This window comes from Monodon monoceros, unplaced genomic scaffold (genome assembly GCF_005190385.1).
Source record: "Monodon monoceros isolate NGI ecotype Baffin Bay Population unplaced genomic scaffold, NGI_Narwhal_1 Super_Scaffold_5, whole genome shotgun sequence".
NCBI classification, from domain to species: Eukaryota; Metazoa; Chordata; class Mammalia; order Artiodactyla; family Monodontidae; genus Monodon; species Monodon monoceros.
Window position 1 is genome coordinate 41,199,599 of NW_021703782.1, and position 21,069 is coordinate 41,220,667.

Sequence of the window (21,069 nt, forward strand, 5' to 3'; positions counted from 1 at the left end):
ATTTTATAGGGCCTGTCTTAGCTCTGGTTTCCCCCCAAAACGCAGATCTACCACAAAGGTTTATGTGTGAGCAATTTATTTGGGAATGTGATCACAAGTAACAAGAGTGAGGGAAAGGGGGAATGAAACAGGGAAGAAAAGAAAGAGAGACGATACAAGTATATAGTTGTTCACTATTATGGAAAACAACTCCACCTCTCAATGGTCATCTGAGAAGATTAAGAAGTGTGCCTAGGAGCCACCTGTCCAGTGGCGGGGTGGGGGAAAGGATGCATTTATCTATCTGCTTCTACCCCTCCTACTTCTAGGTTGTGCACACATGAGTACAAAGGAGTTCCCATAGGTCTCCAATGATGTGGTATCAGAGAAGATCTGCACCAGGAAGTTAGAGACAGTTCAGGTCACAGGCTCTGAGATATCCTGGCAAGGTGCTATTAGGTTCACCTGCATGAAGACGTTAAAAGCCTACAAACTGATTGCTACAGCAGTGGTTGGAATGGAAAGTATGGCCAGAGGATTTAAAATGATGCATGAAAGGCATCCATATTAATCATCTTCCATAGAGGAAATACATGACTGTCCCATAAGAGAATTACTTTCTCAATCTGTCAAGTCAGAGTGTTATGTTTGGAGAGTTCTGTAACTGAGGAGGTTGTCTGGGGGTCGGGGGTGCATGTTAAGACATAACCCTTAGCTCTTGGAATTTTAGCATTACCATTTTGGGAGAACATCAGTAAAATAAATTTAGTTCCCTAGTCTTTAACTCAACAAAAGAAAACTTTAAGCAACTTTATTAAACCAACCTTCAGCCTGAGTTGGTCCCACATGTTAATTTATTAAATGACATTGCATTTTCATTGAAACTCTCTTTTGTGCTCTTAATTTAAATCAACATACTTGATATTGAACAGTCTATGTCAGTTTCATTTCTGAGTCACCCAGCAGCTTGAGCAAAGTAATAACCAACCCCTACCAAGAGGAAAAGTTAAATAAATAAAAAGAAAGAAAAACAAAACCAAATAGTAATCCCAAATTCCTGTTTCATAATTAATATAAAAAATGTTAATCTGCTCTCAAGTGTAAATAACGCCAACAGCATATGAAATCAGTTCAGCTCTCCAAGAAAAATAATAGTGATCCTATTTATTATGTTTCATGATATCTTCTAAAAATCTAAAGGAATCCTAACTAAACATTTCTTCTCTCTCTCTCCCTCTCAGTAAAAAGACAAAGATTGTTTCAATGGAAAGAATGCATATATTCATATTAACTTAAAAAGCAAATTGAATTCAGTAAAATAATAGTTACTATCATTATTACTGGTAATTGATAGCATTTACTGGCATACTTCTCATGAGAATTCAGCAAATATTATGTATTTCCAATCCAAAAATATGGCCACAAATCCTTTAACTCCTCTCTCATGTACAGAGAAGGTTTATATATCCCTCCCCTGGAATTTGTGCTGCCTTGTGTCTACTTTAACCAATAGAGAACAATGGAAGTAGCATATGCCAGATCCAGGCCTACCATTTAAAATGACTGTCAGTTTCTGCCTTGAGTGTGAGAGCCCTGAGCCTCCACATGACAATGAGCCACCACGTGAGATGTTCAACTGCCTTGCTGGAAAGACTACAGGGAAAAGTCCTGAAACTATATGAAGAAAGAGAGAGGTTTAGTTGTCCCCACCAAGATGCCAGGCATGAATGAAGCCATCTTGTATACTACAGATGAAACTAGTCTCCAGTTAAGTATCACTAGGTAGCCCTCATCAATCTAGGTGGTGCAAAAGAATGCCCAGCAGAGACTGCTTGAATTCTTGACCCACAAAGTCATGAGAGATAATAAAAATGGTCAGCCAGTAACTGTTGGGATAGTTTGTCATTCAGCAATAGACAGCCAGAACAACCATACAGCCCTTTTCTTCCCATATCTGACTGAGCTACAGACCAGCTACTTCAGCATAACATGGCAGAGGGAGTTGTTCCCATTGTTACTGCTGCTATTTTTAATGTGTATGATTTGCCTCCATTCTTCAGATATTCTTATTCAATGGGTCTACAACAGAGTCTAGAAATACAAGCACATCTTAGTCTAACATGAAAAGGCTTTCTTTGAAGAAATCCCCTCTAAAACAAATATGACAGTTATCTATTCTCTGCTTGAACATTCACTTGATAGGGATATAGCTACCTCACAAAGTAAACCCAGTCTTAATTATGGAAATGTTTTTGCTGAGGGCAGAAGAAAGTGATTCATAGGTTAAATGTCTCTGGAAAACTGCATGGCAGGAATTCATGAGCCACTTAGGCTCTTCTATTAATCGATTCAACTGTGTCACATGCTTCTTTTGGTGCAGCTTTGAACTGAGACTTCTGATTAAAAATCATAAAAGAAAGAATCCATTTGTCTCAGTTCATCTATCTTTGGGCAGAACACTTTAGGCCAAACCTTGTCATAGCCAACTGACCAGCCTAGAATCTGTTGTCCCTAAGGACCCACCCTGGTCCAATCAGCTGTGGCCACGGAATTAGGTCATGTGCTCCAGAACATGACTATTTACAGTGGTAGAGTATAGGGTGAGACAATCTCCAAGAAGGAAATATAAAGAAACCAGCACTGTGAAGTACAGCTAATATATTTTCTTTTCACATACAAGTTTTTCGTATTTGAAAAGCTCTATTAATCACACATACTTCATCATCTACTCATCTCTGGTTGTAATCATCAGGGTCCAGTCAGAAGATAAAAACTACACAAGGTATTTTAATAGAATTTAATTAAAAGAATGGTTACCCAGGCATTAGAAAACTGAAAAGGCAAAAGGGAACACTACGGTCTTTGCTGGTACTGATGCCTCAGGAGCTTGAAAAAGAGAACTTATGAGACTAGGACACACACCTCTGACAAGGAGGTGCTCTGAGTATTGCTAAACTAGTGCAGCAACAGAACTAAAACAAGCAGTGATAAATAAATCTCAATAGAACTATTACTTCATTTGTTCAGGCCACTATATTCCTATCACAGATATGGTGACAACCATGCCACACTGTAAATTCCTGTTCAGTGAACAATACGATCTGATTTTTTCATATGAATTCCTACTGACTAGGTGTTATCCAACATTGCTTAGATAGTTGACTCTTTAAGCTCAGGTGTTAGATTACAGTTTATCTGCAAAAATGTTCATGCGCCTTGATCATTTTACTGAGGTCTTTTTTTTCCTTTTTTTCATCTCTATCATCCAAAATACTTACTGCTCCCCCAGCTTAATTTAGAGCAGCATCTCAAGTCACCCTTTACAGAAAACCACTTTTCCATAACTAATCTCAAAAACTCTTTACCCTAATAACCTAAGAGAAACTCAAATTCTATCCAGTCAAATGATTCTAAGTAACACTACCATCTTGGATAATTAACAAAATTTGTCGCTGAGAATAATTTCCTACTAGATAAAGTATTAAAGTGGAACTATTTTTGTTATTGAAGTGACTATGTATTCTTGATTGGTTCTTTGGTTTTAACTGTTCAAAATTGAGTGCCTATCTGTACTAGACAAGTGATTTGAGTCTCAGTTTATTAATCTGTAAAAAAAAAAAACACTTCTCACAATTTAGTTATAGAAATATGGCTGAAATATAAGTTTCTAGCATATATAGAATTTCCTGTTTTGGTTACTTAATACTATGACCATATATTAAGTAACAGCCGTTGCAGAAACAAAAATGGCTATGATGTGATTCTTGTCCCCAAAGAATGCAGTCTCATGTAAAATGAAATACTATATTAAGACTGTCCCCTTCTCAGTCATGTTCTCACAAACTCCTCAGAAGTCCTCAATTTTGACATTTTAATTAATACTACCTGTAAAACAGCACTAATCACCTTCCATCACTGGAACAACCATAACAATTTACTTTCCCAGTCATTTTTGGGGTGAGACTGACCAACACTGCTGTCTGATCCACACATCTATGAAATCATTGGTGTGACCCTCGGAGATGTCTGTCCAAGACAGACATCTGTCCAAGATTGCAAAATGATCACCACAATACACACCCCCAACCACAGGTCCAGGAAGGAGACCAGGTACCTGAAGCCAATTCAGAAAACACCCGTTTTAATGGGTTGTTATGTGAAGCCTAAGGAGGATGTGACTCACTGAAACATCATCGTGGGCCTGGTGGGCATTCACTGCTTTCTCACGAAGACGGGAACCATCACCTCCTTGGAGCACGTCCACAACATGAAGGTGATGAAATTCCGCATGAACTGGGTCGGGTTGTCAGGATTGTCGTAGAGGCCAACAACCTGGCCTACCTGCGCAACCAAGCTGGTGGAGATAGGGCTGAAGCACTGGCCAAGTCACACCCAACAGCACCCTGCATCCTCGAGGAGTGGGGACCATGCCCACATTCCATCAAGAAATCCAACAATGGTCTTGCAAGGTGAGACCATCAGGAAGGAGGCGAACATGCTGTACCTGTCCAAGTTCCCTAACAAGCACAATCGGCTGTACCTGAGGGCACAGCGCTTCCCAGATGGCCGGGTGGTGGACACCGGCAAGGGTGAGGTGTCTGCCCACCAGGAGCTCGAGCAGCGGGCCCGCTCCCTGGCCAAGAGAAGTACGAGGGGGACATGGCCGAGGCCTGCAAGATGTGGTGCTTTGGGCCCGCCAGCACCGACCCCATCATCCCAAGTCACGAAGGGCGTGCAGTACCTTAACGAGATCAAGGACAGCGAGGTGGCTGGCTTCCAGTGCGCCACCAAAGAGGGGGCACCACGCAAGGGGACTGCGGGCCGCGTTCGCTTCGACGTTCAGATGTGACACTGCGCGCGGACACCATGCAGAGCGTCCCCACTCCTGGCACTTCCTCCACGCCGCTGCTGACCGCCCGCCCCTCTCCCAGAGCCCGGCTCCTCGATCCAGGGCCCACAACAAGAGGTTGGCGGCATCTACAGAGCCCTGAACAGGAAGCGGGCCACGTCTTAGAGGACTCCCAAGTGGCCATATGTTCGTCATGAAGACACATCAACGAGTCTTTGGCTTCACCGCCGACCCGAGAGCCATGCAGGGAGCCAGGCCTTCCCCCCGCCCGGTGCGTGTCTGACCACTGGCGGGCCCTGCCCGCAGACCCCTTCTACAGCCGCAGCTGCGTCTTGGCGGCAATGCGCAAACGCAAAGGTCTAAAGGCCAGCATCCCAGCCCAGGACAACTTCCAGGTCAGAAAGCAAGCGGCCTTCCGCAGCACCAGCGTCCAGCCGGTGACTGACCACAGCCCCGAGCCCCCGTGTTCCCCTCCCGACACCTCGTGTGACTGTGCAGACACTGTGATGCTCCGCCTGACAGGTTTCTCCAGGCCACTCTGTGCCATCGTTCAGCGTGAACACTTGATGCCGTTTCTTTTGATATTTATTTCAAAACTACACATACAACAGAAATGCCCTTGCAGCACAGACTTATTTGGCCTGGAGGGAACAGGAAGTGGGGATGAGACACCCAACACTTTTTTTCCATATCTTCAGAGGGAAACTCAAATGTCCCCTCAAATTTTAGAATAACCACATTACAAGGTTTAAGAAAAAGAGTCCCATAGAAATAGGATATAACCTATAGGACACAATGTATTTTTCCTCATTCTTGTTTGATTTAATGTATTCTTTAGCATGATTATAAATATATCTCTTAAGATTTTAAGCTTTCTTTTGCTCTCTTCAACAATTTTAGAAACTAATAAGGTGTCATCTTCCTAAAAGCTATTTTGGTATCTACTCTTATTTTTTAAAATTCTCCCACTTTGTGGTTTTTAATGATTCAGGTAACTCTTGTGAGCTCATCCTCTAAAACCTTTAAATAAAATGTAAATAATAACTGTGGTTTAAAAAAAAAAAAGGGACAAATAGCTAACTACAGAGTTAACCTGAATATGCCAGACTCACACCTGTTCTTGGCCTCACTAGGGCCTTACTAGCAAAATGTGAGCTCATAAGTCACGAACCTTAAGCATAGGAAATACCTAAGGAAACCCGCAGATGACCAGGGAATTTTTAAAATGCGTGCTAAATACTTCTTTACTGCTTGGTTTTGGGGAGGAGTTAGACAAAACAGAATAATAAAAGTAGTCATGGGTAGTACTTTAGCATTTACTTTTTCCCCTATTAACTTAATCTTTCAGTCATCATCAAAATGAAGTGGGAATTTAAAATAGTACAGCCACTTTGGAACACAGTTTGGCACTTTCTCAAAATGTTAAATGGAGTTACCATATGAGTGCAAAATTTCCATATGAAGCAATTCCACTCCTAGGATTCTACTCAAGAGAAATGAAAACATATGTCCACATAAAAACTGGTACACAAATGTTCACAGAATTATTCATAATAGTTATAAAGTGGAAACAATACAAATGTCCATCAACTGATGAATGTATAAACAAAATGTAGTTTATCTGTACAGTGGAATATTATTTGGCTATAAAAAGGAATGAAGTATTGGTGATGTTACAACAAAGATGAACCTTGAAAACATTAGGCTAAGTAAAAGAAATCAGTCACAAAAGACCACAAGTTCTATGATTCCATTTATATGAAATTTACATAATAGGCAAATCTGTGTTGAAAGATAGCAGATCAGTGTTTACCTATGGTTGGGGGTGAGGAGAGAAAAGATGGGGGTGTTGAGTAGCGACTGCTAATAGCTAGGTGTTTCTTTGGGGTAATGAAAATGTCCTAAAATTAGATTAGAGTCATCCTTGCCCAGTACTATAGATATACTAAAAACCATTCACTTGCGTACTTTAAATGGGTGAACTTTGGGGTATGTATGTAAAATATACATAGGTAAAACTGTTTAAAAAGAAGAAACCTTGTTGCTAACTAAGGTGCCATTCTCATTTACAAATTAATAAAATGGAGACAAGATAATTGTCCAAATTTCAAATTCTAGAATTTGCTAAAACAGAACTCAACCTCTGTGTTCAAGTCTAATGCTACTTCCACTATATGAGCAGTTCCCTCATAAAGTGGGAACTAAAGCTTATTTACAGAGACTACTTGGATATTGGAAGGGTTTTCAAAACATTACCTGTGAGGAAAAATTAAATAAGTTAAAGATGGTAGAAAGACAATTACAGTAATATTAAGTGATTTGTAGTGATGTTCTGTGGAAGAAAAGGTAGAATTATTTTCGTTTTATTGCCAAAGACAGAAGTAGAGTCAAATAGCATAAAGCTTGGGACTGGTCAGGGGAGTTAGGTTAATACCATAGGGTTTAAAACTTGAACTTTAGAGTAAGAAAAATCCAGTTTGAAATACAGCCCCACATAACGCTGAGAAACGTACATATCTTTAATCCTCAGTGGATTCCTCTGATATAATACAATTCTTTTACATGAACTTTAAATAAGTAGAGATGTTCCTTGGGTGGTCCTTTAGCAAACATCCAGTAGGTATGAAGAGTGCTTAGTGATGGGTACCAGACTTGCCCTCCCAGGACTCTAAATAAAGCATCTAGATTGGAGATTCTGCTAATCCCAAATATCAAAGGTCATTTTTTTCTGCACTAATATGCTCAGAGAGCACACAGGTGACCTTAACCAAAACAATGACATGATGGTTAGCCCTTACAGAGACCTATAAAGCCCCCTCAATTAAAAAAAAAAGTGATCAAAGAGGCATAGGGTCAAAACAGTGAAAACTGTCTTACTGTTAAATTTCATTTGATAAAGCTTCATCAGAAAAGAGCCACATACATTAAGTCTAGGAAATACCAAGAAGCCCACAGAACTTAGAGATTCCTTAAAATACATGTTATTTATTTTACTACTTGGTTTCTGGAAGGAGTTAGACAAAAGAAAATAATCATGAGGGAAAGAAGAGAGCTAACTTTGACTACTCATGAAGATGACCTCACCTTTTATTTTACAAATAGAAATGAATCACCTTAAATTCCTATCACAGACACAAACAACCTATCCTCATGCACTCCATTCTTGCCTCCCATATATATGAATCGGACTTCCTCCTCTTGTTGAAAATTAATCCTTTTATGTTCTGGTTCCAAATAATTTTCATCTCAAAGGAATTCTTTAATTATTTCCCCATTTATTTTATCTCTGTCTTCTTCTGGTGACTCTTCCCCCATTGTATACAAAAATTCTCAAGTCTAATTGCCTAAGGGGGAAAAAATCCTCTTCATTTACTACGTCTCTTCTTAGCTGAACTACTTAACAATAATCTTTACTTGTCGTCACTTCCCTTCATTTCATTCTTTATAACTTTGGAATATATTCATTAAGATCATAAATAAATTACTAATTGTAATTAACAAACCTCTTTCTTGACATTTATTTCTTCCCTAGATTCTGTAATATCTGGTTCCTCTCCTACTTCTTGTATATTTCTTATATCTTCTTTTCCAGTTTTTCTTTCTCCACCAGCCCGTGAGAAGGTGATGACTGCCCCAAATTTCATCCCCACCCACCAGACTGCCTCTGTTCTGCCCTTCAAATCTGCTCCTTATCTCTACTGATAGCACTGTCATCCACCCAAATGTCCAAAACTTCAACTTGAGCATCACCCTGGACCCCTCTAGTTCTCCTTTCCAGACAAATGATCCTACAGCACCATCAAGTCACTCTCTTAAATGTATCATCTCAAATGTGTTCCTTCTTTTCCATTTCCGTAGCCACAGTCTTAAGGATCTGACCAAGTTCTCATATTACCAATTACAAAAACCTAGCCTCGCATCTTACATCCCTCTAACTAGCATTCTAATCTATCCTCTACATTGAGTAGGATAATATTTCTAAAATATAAATCTAATCACATTAGTTTTCTTTTTTAAAATCCTTTCATGGTTTCCAACACCAACATGATTAAGTCTAAATACTAATTTTATCACCCAGGGCTCTTTGTGACCTTACCCTTTACCTTACACTCCACTCCTAATTACATACATGGCCCAACCAATAGTTTGCTGAGTGGGGCATACTTTCTCAGGCCTTCCTACCTTTTCAAGTGCTATTTCTGCTGCCTGAGGTGTTATGACTTTCCTTATATGTCTAGTGAAATACTACCTCTTCCTCAAGACCTTGTTCAAGTCTCAAGTTGCAAGAGACAAAAAATATATACATGTAAGTCTCATTTCTCCCATGAAAACTTCTTGGCAGCTCATGATGGAATTCTGTATTCCCTCCTCTTAAACGTATTTCTATTTTATACTTATTGTAGAGTAGGATAATATTTAACTGTTTGTAACTCATGTAATAATAGCAGTAATGTCAATAATAACTGACAAAAATACCCATAATTTTTTGAGATGTATGTGCCTGGCACCACTCTAAGCACCTTACAGGTATTAGCTCATTTAATACTCACATAAGTCTTAAGGTAACATTTATCACTACCATTTTACAGATGAGATCATTAAGACATAGAAAGTGAAATAATTTGTCTAACATCTAACAAGTTGTAAGGAAAAAATTCAAACTAAGGCAGAGTGGTGATAAAATCCATGCTCTTAACTACCATTTCAAGCCTAAAGCCTGTGAACTCTGGAAAGGCACGGTCCATGTCCTACTCATCAAGGCCTAGCATATTTCCTGCCACATAGTTAATGCCCTATTACTGTATGTTGAATTAAAGGCCAAGCCCAAGGGAAGTTATACTAAATTCCAAATATATTTTCAAATAAAATTGATTTATGTATGTCTCCAATGAAATTAAGGAAAAGATGTTCTATATAAATAAATTTAAGAACTTGTAGAAATATTTTTTAAATAATTTACAGCTGCAAGAGACAAAAATATATGCATGTAGGTGTTAGTCACTGCACATCAACACAGTAAAAATGTATCACAAGACAGATGGCAATTCCAAAAAGTCACAGGATTATTGATCAGATAGGCACTGAAACAGAAACTCTGTTACTCCATTGGCCTTCAAGGACGTGAAATAGGAGTTTGTGCCATGAAGCATTTCTGCAAATACACTATGAAATATGGTGTTCCTCTAAGTAGCAAGATGCTTCAATCCAGAATCATCATCTTAAATCACCCCAGGGTCTTTCCTTCCCTCTTTTATTTTCCATCTTACAGGCATTACAATTTCAGAAATGAGAAACTGCTTCACTGGACACAATATGAAAGGGGTGTTGCTCCTTATAGGAAGGAGCAAATAATGTTAAAGAAAATAGTGTTATACCTTCAAAGACCAGCCGGTGAGAAGTAAAGCAATTGCCAGCCCAGGAAATGCTTTATTTGAAACATAAAATTGTATAAAGTTCTGCTTCATTTGCAGAAACTATATCAGAGAAAACAATTCATCAATTGCATAAATTGCAACTTGTAAAATTTCAGCTCACTTTGGCAGAGGTGGGGAGGCATATTTGGATTCAAAGTCCAGGCAACACTGGTTTTCCACTGCAAAAGTCTCTAGAAGGCAGCCATGGTTTTAAAAAATGCATGTATACATAGAAAGATGATAAGCCCACCCTCTGTCTGTCTCTCTTTCTCTCTCTTACTCAGAACTTGATAGTGGAGAGGGCACAGGCAATAAAGACTTATGGATTCTCATCCGCCTCTATCATTTAAACATGGTAAGTTACTTTCTCTCTGTCTTTCAGGGTTTTTTTTTTTTTTTCCCCAATTTTACCATGAAAGTACTTTCCTTACAGAATTATTGTGAAAATTAGAGACGCTTACAAAGTTTCTATCCTCATACTTAATGAATATTATGTACTTAAACATTGGTGTTATTATTCTTAATAAAGAATATTCAGTATTAATGTTTACTTTCATGAAGAGCCTAAAACAACTTCCCTGAAAGAAAGGTAACTAAAAACTGAAATCATGTATGACAGAATAAAAGAAAGAAGGGCAGACATAAAAATGGGGGCAGAGGTGGAGGAAGAATGCCTGACAGTGTTAATAGCAGCACGTAGCAAAGGTGTAATGTAGGAAAGTTGGCCTTATAGCCCATCCCAGGCCTTTTTAGATAGACCTGTTTCTTCCTAACCTGCTTAGAGCCCTTAGTCCTTTTCTTCTATCCCTTATCACACTGGATTCACACAGAGATGTAAATAATTGATAAAGGATCTACCTGCCCTGGGGTCTTTGCATTTTATTGTGGACCAGAGCTTTGGATCCCTGTGCTAACAATCTAAAGATCCTTTGTGTTGGCAGAATAAAATCAGACAAGCAGCAGGCAGCAAAGAGTACATTATGATAATATTATGATAACATTATAAAAACACTGCTGAGCTCACTCTAACCTGCAAAACTGTCACCTACCACTCTACGAACATAAAAAGTTTATCAAGTGTTCCTAAGGAAACAATGCCTTAAGCTCCATGACCCACTGAAGACATTACACATAGGGATTTGAGTACTAGACACAGCCCCACGTTTTTTGAAAAATTAAATAATAAAATAGCCAGTAAGTAACCCACGCAAGAAACAGGTCAATTTTCCAACAGAGATTATGCGGGAAAAAAAGAGAAAGAAAATCTAGACATGCAAGTAAAAGATGAAAGGAATTACAAAGAATAAAAGCCAAGAAGTACAGTGAGGTTAAAAGTTATGCTGCCAATAAGTTAATAATCATGAATAATCGAAAATGCCCTGGCTAATGCCTTAGAAAGGTACCATATCAGAGAGAAACAAGCCATCTCTCAAGAAGTCTTACAAAATCAGTTTTTTCCTCCAGCATTGGAACCAATCAATATTTATTTGAGTGAGCTTGAATTTGGGATCATATAATATAAAAAACATATATCTTCAAAACTCTAGGAGCAAACTCAGTGTGGGGAGATGCTCCCAAGATGAGTCAGATAGAAGTACTCCTGGAATGGAAAGGCATGTATAATCAGCTATGCAATTTAAACTTTTTAAACTCATATTCATTCCCTTTCTCTCTCACTCCCTATTGTGTATTTATAGTTGAATTTATTTAAGGTAAAAATTCCCATGATAGGAACCCATTACATCTAAGATAAAAACTGGAAAGAGAAGAGGAATCGGACAGTCTACAATTTACCAAATCCTCCAAGAAATACCAGAACACTTCGCGTTTGTATCTGCGTTAATAGGACTTATTTGAGCCTCTCTTACATTATTATTAAAGTTTTTACTCATTTACATATGCACTAGATTATAGATTTTAGGAAAGGCACTGAGAATGATCACTTACTGAGGGAGTCCTATTAGGTGCAGACACTCTGGTAACTCATTTAACAACAGTATAAGGCAAGTATTCTCCTTTTACAGATAAGGAAACTCCCTCAGAGTGAGAGCTAACATCCCAGGTTAGAGCTTACAAGGAGCAGAGCAACAAAGGCAATCCCTATCAGTCAGACTCCCAAGTACACACTCTTCCAAATCCGAGTCACTAAGGAAATGAGCCCCCAAACCATGCTCAGAGCAGACACATAACTGAGCATACCATTCTTTCCCTTCATCACAGATGTGGTCTTAAGAAAATCTCCAAGCAACCTCTAATGGTGTAACTAAAAAGGCATAAAAAATGAAACCTGTGGGTCATGCTGACTACCATGCTGGGACAATACCATTCATTTTGGGGTCTCATCATGCCTAAGGATGCTACAAACATTTGTTGAAAGAATGAATAAAGTACTAATACTGAAAGAGAGAAAAACAAGTTTGCGAATAAAAATGGAATAGAAAACTAACAATGCATTATGAAGAGAAAGGATCTCCTTTGTTCAGTTCACGCACATTGGGATTTGCATGAAATGAATAAGCTGAATAGACCAGCAAACTGAATTTTAGCACTGGTTTGGCTATTCACAACAGAAACACAATGAATACTTCAAACTAACAGCTCACCACGTTTACTTGGAAGATGGCTCCTCTTAGATCACCTCACTTTCATGCTAAAAAATGGAAAGGTCAGAGTATTTCTGAAAACATTTTCCTCTATGGAGACAACATTTCTTAAAAATGACAGCCCAGAAAGGCTGCATAGCATCCCAAAAGTCTGGTGGCACCTGGAAGTCTCTTTTCGGCAATAGGTTGTTATAATTTGCTTGTGAACTATCTCTATAAATTGCTTACTGAGTCAGGATAAACCTTTCTGAAAACAATACAATACAATCTAACAATTTAGATTGATGCTAAATGTCCTGGAGGTTGGCAGGAGGCAGGTGGATTGAGGTAAAGGATTAAAAAAGGTTGGGTATAATTTTTGTGCATTAACTAAAGTGAAATAGTGATAATTACCTTTGCAACGAGTATCTACCTTGTAGCTGATGTGGTATGTATTAACACTGATGAGTTTCAGGGTCAACGTGAGTTAAGTGTTATATCCAGAAAAATGGAGTATACAGTAAAATTTCTTTTTTCTTTCATTCAACAGTCTCTTTGAAAGAATCACCCCCACCAAAATGCATACTTCAATCTTTTGCCTTAGACAGGTTATAATCAATTATAGCCATTAGCAGCTGTCACAATAATCAAAAAAGCTTAATACATACTCTAAAGAGCCAACTTTTCTCCAGGCCCTGGGCACGTATGGAGGAAACACAAAATGCATGCATGATGCAGGGAATTTAGTGGTTTTGAAGATGTAGTGAACATACTGCCGAATGCAATGAAAGAAAATATCAGGGTATGGAGTAGAGGAACAGGAAACTGGTATGGTGTGCTGACCCCTTCCCCTGTTTGCACCCATCTTCTTCCCTATCCACTCACCCTGTGCAATTAGCTGCAACAGCACCTGTATCACCATTGTGCTTTTTTGCTAATGTGTCTTTCTTCCTTTATTGTAAACACTTGAAAGACAGGAGCTTACCTCAGTCATCATTTTATTCCCAAGAGAGTCACTGGTTCATAGTATCTTCTCAGGAGGTGTCAGTGGAATGTTCTTTGTGGAATGACTGCAGCACCATCAAGGTCCCTAAGCCACCTGTGAATGGAAAGGGCTTAATTAAAAGCCTCAAGTATTCTCTGTCCCTGGGTTTTTATACTGCACCAGATCCCTAGGTCCTACCTTATTCCAACCTAGCATAATCTCCCGAAAACTCATTTCTGCTTTAGAACCTCATGAGAGGAAGAGCACAGCAACAGTGAAGTGCAAGTTCCTCTATTGTCCGGATTAGGGGCACTGGGGTGGGGGGCAATCTTAGAGCTGCCTCAGGAGTTGCCTCTCCTCTATGACCTACTCTATCAGGACTTAACTTCCATACTCTCCAGTGTCAGACTGCTGTGACAGAAACCAGAGACAAGTCACTAAAGTCCTCTGTCTCTACCCAGGTGTCGAATAACACCTTCTATTCTGCTATTCATTTCTTTCTATATGCCCATCCTACATACACAGAGAGCACAAAATCCAAACATCTCATAAATTACTGTCCCATCCCATCACTGCAGAGCATTTTAACGTTGAAAGGAACAACATAGCCTGACTCTTCTTCATTGAAAAAAATAAATATTCTGTCATTAAATTTCCTTAAAACCCAAATCATTCTATTTCCAGGAAACTATTCCCACTCATGAATATTCTATATTTATTATATCACAAATATTATATTTATATTTCAATATAGAATAGCTTGTTTCTTTTGGGGGTGAAAGGGAAATACTTCTGTCTTTATGGTTTTATTGTTTTTCTACCAAATGATTAGAAAGCAAAAATAGGAGCTTTATAGATGTCAGAGGCAATTCTGTTCTGTCATTTTTTTATGCACATGCTGACTCAATGTCATAGAATAACTGTGTTGCTTTCTGCTTTCCCTGACAGTCCAAAGAAAGAGTAATGCATACAAATCATTTTACTGTTTAAAAATTTTGAATAAAACATGCTAACCTTGTCATACTAAGTGACAGACAGAAATGTCACCATTGTTTGCCAGGGACAAATAATCCATATACTTCATGTATAATTCATCTGATCTTTAAGAATGTTTAACAATATTGAATTTAGATAAATTTCAATGTTATGATGCATCAAACTTCCTTTATCAATTTACACATGTGCCTCATCAATTTAAGTCTTCATTTATATTACTCTATTTTTGTATTAACTATGACAGATCAAGAGGCTATTCTTATTTCTAGGAAAAATTTATAGGTGCATTGTCCATATTATAGCTGCCTCTCCACATCCCTCACTCCATCAGGTCTTAACTTGGAAACCTCAAATAATCCAAAGGTCGTAAATCTGCCACAGAAGCCCCAGTTGCAAGTACAGGTTTCTACAATTCTTTTGACATAGTGCCTTTGGTCTCCAAACAGAGATTGAAGACCTCAGAGAGGTAAGATTTCAATCCTTTCTAAAATAAGATGTCAATGGCTTCCAAAGCCTTTCTGTCAATCAAAGCTAACCAAGGGCAGGTCTAAAAAATGAGTTGGCTTGGGGGTAACATAGATGGACAAGAATATTTTGAACAGGCTTCAAAGTGAGCTGGAATTCCCTATGCTGTGGATCAAGAGAAATGATGTTGGCCATCTACTGCTAAGCACGATCTCGTGTGCAACTGCCAGTGCAGATAAACTTGTGGTTTCCCTGAGTCTGAAAGGACTTCTGCTGTCACCATGTAAAAACAGTGCCTCGAAGAGGAAAAGAAACCACTTGGTTGGCAATGCTCTCCATATGGTTAGAAAATAACATACTACAGAGTCATTTAAGAAATGATTCACTGATCTTAGGAATGAATTGACAAACTAAACATAAACTAAATTGAAATCTCCGGAAGCATCTTCTGGAAAAGCCTATTTCCTGTTCTAGGAAGAGTTACTAATCGTTTTACAATAGTACAACTTAATTCTGCCAAGGATCATCCTGTTGGCCCCTTTCTTCCCTATCAGAATTTTTTCCTCCTCTGTGAGCCTCAGAAAGTTCTTTCTGCCCTCGGAGGTCATTTTACTTCTATTAAGAACATTTGATAAAATAATAAAAGTTGTCATGAGTCAGAGGTTAAAGAGCTTTGTTGTTATTGTTTTCAGAAGGAGGTAAGAGGCAGGGAGCTGGCATACCCATATATGTTACATCACATAAATGAACAATTCACACAGTCTTTTTGGGGTCTTATCTACATACTTATGCATATGCCAGGTCACCTTCTCTGAATTACACATAGGTGTGCACAGGGGCACATACAAACATTAAGTTATATATATTCTTTTCTTGGTACATTGGACAAGGCAAACTGTTTTCCACTAGTTGAGCTATCACCTTTGTGGCCCATTCACAGAGTAAAAGAAAATTATATGAGAAATTCATTTAAATCTTCAAAGGGGGAAAAGTCAGTAATATAAACAGAGCTGGGTAAATAAACCTATGGGAAATTATTTAAATTTATACATCGGACTTAAGAAAGCTTCCTTCTGGGGCTTCCCTGGTGGCACAGTGGTTAAGAATCCGCCTGCCAATGCAGGGGACGGGGGTTCGAGCCCTGGTCCGGGAAGATCCTACATGCCACGGAGCAACTAAGCCCGTGCACCACAACTACTGAGCCTGCGCTCTAGAGCCCGCGAGCCACAACTACTAAGCCCGTGTGCCACAACTACTGAGCCCATGTGCCACAGCTACTGAGCCCATGTGCCACAGCTACTGAAGCCTGTGCACCTAGAGCCCATGCTCTACAACAAGAGAAGCCACCACAACGAGAAGCTCGTGCACCGCAACGAAGAGTAGCCCCCGCTCGCCACAACCAGAGAAAGCCCACGTGCAGTAACGAAGACCCAACACAGCCAAAAATAAAAAAATAAATTTATAAAAAAAAAAAGCAAGCTTCCTTCTGAGAAATGCTAAATGCATTAAGGGACCCTGAAGAACTCCTCTTTCAAAAACTATTTGGAATAGGATTTTGTTTTTTTTTTTAACTGCTCAAATTACTTCTGAATTTTTGCATAGCATCTTTTTTCTGAGTTGAGTGTCTATAGTTTTCATTGGATCTTCCAAAGGGTCATGACACTCACAAAAAAATATTTAAGAACCACTGTTTGGCAGCTTGGGGGCTCTTATTTCTCTAGAAGGGTTTGAATTACCTCTGCCTGGAGGTAGGAAATTACATCAGCTGTAACACAGAAACTCAAGCTTTCCTGGTCTACAAGAGTTAACACTGGTCCTTAACTAAGTAATTTACACCAGATATTACTAACAAATTTTCACATTTCAGTCACAGTGTACCTATGTCCATAGATTTCCATTATTTTCCAACAGTTCTAATTTCACTGTGGAATATTTACCAGATGGAAAGGGGCCATTTTATGGGCTTTTGGCAGGTAAAGTTGGACCTGCTAAATGAAAATCCCATGTTTGAGGAGCCCATGGAACTGTCAATAACTGACTTTTGAACACAGAGAATTTTAAACTTGCTTTTATTTGCAACAAGACAAGCGATTCCTTTGAAGAGATTTGTGTTAGCCCTTAAATTTTTTTTTTAATCTGGACCTTTAACTGGCATCAATTTGGAGAAAAGATTTATTAAATGAGTTCCAGTAGTAATTCTCATCATTAAAACCACCATCATGATCATTACTTTTTTTACACTATTAAGCAAATATTTAAAGGACGGAAACTATAATTCATTGAGTGATACCTTGGAAAGCTATTTTCCAGAGTGCTTTAGAGAAGTGGCAAATGGAATGCACTGATTTTATGTGTGTGTGTGTGTGTGTGTGTGTGTGTGTATATCCTATATGTGTAATGAGTAATTGCTAAAGTTATTTATCCTTACTTAATAGAGCTATTATTTCTTCTCACTAACCACAATTTCCTTTCCTTTCTCCAGGTTTCCGTGTCTTTCACAAATCCTTCTGTTATTTTAAACCTCTCTTTTCCTCTACTGTCACTTTATTTTGGAGATTCAGTAAAATCTTTAGCATTTCTTTAGGACAGATTTAGGATTAAGATTGGTATATTGGCCTTAAGGAATCTTCCCCCACTATTTTCTACTTATACACTTCTTTGTATTTTTTTTCCCACTTAGAACCGGCTGGTGGGAAAAAAAGAGTGGAAAAAAAAAAAAGATATAAACTCCTAAATGGAAAAAAAAAATTTTTTTAACCAGGCCAATGTCAACAGTCCAGCAACAAGCTGGATGGCTTTGAGTATGGGTTTTGGGTATGTATGTACTGTGTGTAATCAACAAGGCAGTGTGGAGAAAAATGTATTGCAGTTATGATTCTGATAAATATAAACAAGTTTAATACTTTTATGACAAAGAGCCAGGAAGATAACAGAGGTTTCAGAGCATTCTGTTTGTCTTTTTTATGGTAAAATAAAGAAATAAAATAATAAAACTTCTCCTTTCATTTGAAGGAATACTTCCTATTAACCAAATTCTAAGAGAAATGTTCACACAATGGTTATATCAAGAGTATGCTTTTCACCTACTATGATTAAAATAAAGTGCTTTTCAAAATCATAAGCCTCATGCACCTCAACAAAATTTATAATGCGAATGTTTCATTATTTAAGACTCCTCATCGTTCATGCTGTCCCAACAACGTTATGAGATCAAGTCACTTAATGCATTTCACAAAATGAACTATGTTGGCCAAGAAACACTGAATAGGCTGCATTGCTATTCTCCTCAACTCCATTTTGGAAGCCCAAGTATTGAAGCTACATTTCCTATGTTTGCATTTTGGGGGGAGGGAGGGTGGTTCAGCAAATGTTTTTTAATGAGGACTTCAGACCTTACAGATGAGAATACTTAAACAGTATAGGAAAGTGCTAAAAAGTGAATAATCAAAAGGAGAATGAGGAGGAGAAGGAAGAGGAGGTTTACAACCAATGTAACAAAAAGTGGGTCACAGCAGACTGCCATTTCCAATGTAAGCATGCATTGCAGTGTAGCATGATCTTGTAGCATTGAGGGGTAAAACTGTTATTTACAGAAAGCCACATAATGAATCAAATGGTGAGAATTTATTTTAGTTTCACAAAACATCTTGATGGGTGGTTTTGACGCGGAAAAATTAGCCCAGGGAAAGGACTGGGACGTAAGGAAGAAATGAGGGAGATCCAAATTACCCTGCAGATAAAAATAAGCTGGACTTGGAGTTTGAGGCTTAAGGGGAAGTTTCAGGGATTCTTAGCCAAATATCAGATATTTCTCCTTGCCAATACCCTATATAATTAGTTGGTTCCTCTTGTAAGGCATTGAGTAAGAGATTTAGAATTCTAAGACACAGATACCAGTCAAAAACATTTTTCATTAAAATATTTTTAATCTTCTACTCAGAGGAATATTAAAGAATAATCATGGGGCTTCCCTGGTGGCGCAGTGGTTGGGAGTCCGCCTGCCGATGCAGGGGATGCAGGTTCGTGCCCCGGTCTGGGAGGATCCCACATGCCGCGGAGCGACTGGGCCCGTGGGCCATGGCCGCTGGGCCTGCGCGTCCGCAGCCTGTGCTCCGCGGCAGGAGAGGCCACAGCAGTGAGAGGCCCGTGTACAGCAAAAAAAAAAAAAAAAAAAAATCATGTATTACCTATACAGCTGTCCCAGTAATACACTAGGAATATTTCTTCCTTTTGTTTACAAAAGTCCGAATAGAGACAACCCCTGCCTTCTGAATTAAGATGAGCAAACAGAGGTCCTCCATAGTCAAGGTCCATGAACAATAACCTTCCCTGGTGGTGAAGTGATTCAATACTTTGTTTTATAACCAGGATAATTATTTGGAGTATCTTTCAATTATAGCTTTTCATTTCTCATGTGGGCCACTTGGAGACTTGCGTCCTCTATTTCCTAAAAAAGTAATCCAAAACAGCAAGCCTACATAATTTCTCATAACCTAGAGGAAGATGTAAACATTTTCCAGGACACTTCGTGCTTTCACTCTCTCCTCAGTTGGAACTTATTCAAGCTTATCTTTTGGAAATGGAACCATCCTAGTTCTAGGAGCATTAATGATAGTATATCAAGTCTATCTGTTTGTAAATGAAAGAAACATTGCCATATTGTAAACTCACAGTCTGTTTTTCAAAATCCACAAATAGGACATGGAAAAAATTGGAGGAAGAACTGAGAATTTAGGTAGCTGTGGCATAATCTAAGAATGGACATTGCCTGTCCATCAAGCAGAAGGTTGAAGACCCTGAGATAAAGTTAATCGTTGAGAAATAATACCTGTTGCAGTAATGCCTGGGGATTTTAAAAACAGGGACATTTAAAATGCAAATGTAGTTTGTTGGCAGTGCTGGGAGCAACACAACGAACTTCTGATGCCCCCAAACCCTCAACAGAATCTTAAAGTATAGAAATGCCTTTGCCGATGTTATTTTGGCAAAAGCGCAAAGATAGGCTTGATCCAGATAAAAAGAAAAGTTGCAGGAAATGAGATACACAGGAGAGATTTCAAAATTCAGAGGAAAATAAGAAATCAAGGCAAAGGTGACTAGGAAAAACTTAACCTATCCAGGAATTCTCAGGGGTAGAGTGAAGGATGGGATTTCCATCAAAAATGGCACGTCAGTCAGTGTGTGATGGTGGTGGCAGGATTTCTGTTTGTTGGTTTGGTTTGCTCGCTTGTTTTTTTAATATTAAAGGGCATAGGATATCTAGCCAGCAGATACTTGGGTAATGCACATAAAACAGGTTTATCCCTTACTCTGATAATCACAGCAAGCTCACAATGACATAAGACTGATAAGCAAATTAGAGATACTAAAAGTGAATATATTATGTGCCACAAAAGAATAAATAAAGATGGATCTCATCTGTTACATTTTTCTGACTGGATGTCACAGAGTGCTTGTTTAATTTTTGTTTGTTTGACCTTTTTGTATTTTTTGCCGGAGGTGATAGGTAGAAAAATAACCCGTGGAAGGGGGAAGTTCAACAAGAAAGTCAAATGTCTAAAAGGAGATTTGTATATAGAGTAAGAATGAAGGCTACAGGAAAATAAATTCAGCAGCTAATAAATTTAAAGCACTGACATCACAATTAAATAAGATTCTTGCAATTCTATCCACTACAAATATTCTTTGCCCACGCCCTTGCTTTAAAATACTTAGTTGAGAGGCACACTAAGGAGTCACGTGATCATCAATGTCCAGAACTCCATGTTTTCCTCAGAAAGCAGTTCAATCTTTCTTTCA

General features: G+C 38.6%; 1 pseudogene; it reads left to right on the forward strand.

Annotated features, from left to right (window-relative positions):
* Window positions 1–4,435: 4,435 nt before the first annotated feature.
* On the forward strand, window positions 4,436–5,562 carry LOC114884438 (annotated as a pseudogene).
* Window positions 5,563–21,069: the final 15,507 nt, after the last annotated feature.